The 1,078-nt window shown below is 39.3% G+C and overlaps 1 non-coding gene across 1 annotated transcript; it reads right to left on the minus strand.

Annotated features, from left to right (window-relative positions):
* Nucleotides 1-616: 616 nt before the first annotated feature.
* LOC112533991 lies at nucleotides 617-723 on the minus strand. Its single transcript, XR_003078314.1, has one exon. It is a non-coding gene; the product is annotated as a small nucleolar RNA R71 (small nucleolar RNA).
* Nucleotides 724-1,078: the final 355 nt, after the last annotated feature.

A 1,078-nucleotide genomic window follows, 5' to 3' on the forward strand; every position in this document is an offset into this window, starting at 1 on the left:
AGCATTTTTTTTATTTGATGTATCTTTGTTGTGTTTGTGGTTCCTGAAGGTACCTGAATCTGTGTATGACCCGAGCTAGTTCGACGGAACTATTCGCTTACAAACCAGAGTTGGAAAGAACTTGAGGAAGCAGCAAAAAGAAGAACGAGAACGAGCTTTAGCTGAAACGTTAGCTGAGTTACGTAATCAGAATCAAGAAGGACAACAAAACCAAGAAGGGAAACAATTAAGAATGTCAGCTCCACCTAGGGAGAGAACTATGCAAGAGTATGACACCTAACTGTTAATAGGGTACATCGAGTATTGTGAGGCTGAATGTTGCGGCAGACAACTTCGAGATCAAGCCCAACATTATTCAAATGGTCCAAAATAATTGCATGTTTGATGGTTTGCCCAATGAGGATCTAAACACCCATTTGGGTGATATTTGGAGATTTATGATACCTTCAAGATTAATGGGGTATCAAATTATGCTATTCGATTGAGGCTATTCCCATTCTTATTGAAGGATAAGCCAAAAAAGTGGTTAAAGTCATTTCCAGCAGGGACACTTACAACCTGGAATCAACTGGCCGAGAAATTCTTGGAGAGATACTTTCCACCTTCTAAGATGGCCAAGTTGAGGAATGACATAGCAAGGTTTCTTCAGCAAGAGAATGAGACTCTATATGATTACTGGGAACATTTCAAGAATTTACTGAGGAGCTGTCCACAACATGGTTTACCTTTATAGCTTCAAATTCAGACATGCTTGAATGGACTAAATTACGCAAGTAAACAGTCTATTAATGTTGCAATAGGTGGATCACTAAACAATAAGACTCTTAAGTAAGCTATAGATGTTATTGAGGATCTGGTAGTCACTAACTATTAGTGGCAGAATCCAAGAGAGCAAGTTCGAGTCAAAGGGAATGAAATCCATGCGCTAGACCCTATAATAGCTGTAAATGCATAGTTAGAGGCCATGAGCAAGAAGATGGATGCATTGGCTATGTCTTCATTTGGAAGACAGGCACAAGTTATGACTTATGATTGGTGTGGGGGTTCATCAAAGTTAAGATTGCCAAAATGGCAATAC

This window comes from Ricinus communis, chromosome 4 (genome assembly GCF_019578655.1).
Source record: "Ricinus communis isolate WT05 ecotype wild-type chromosome 4, ASM1957865v1, whole genome shotgun sequence".
Taxonomy (NCBI): Eukaryota; Viridiplantae; Streptophyta; class Magnoliopsida; order Malpighiales; family Euphorbiaceae; genus Ricinus; species Ricinus communis.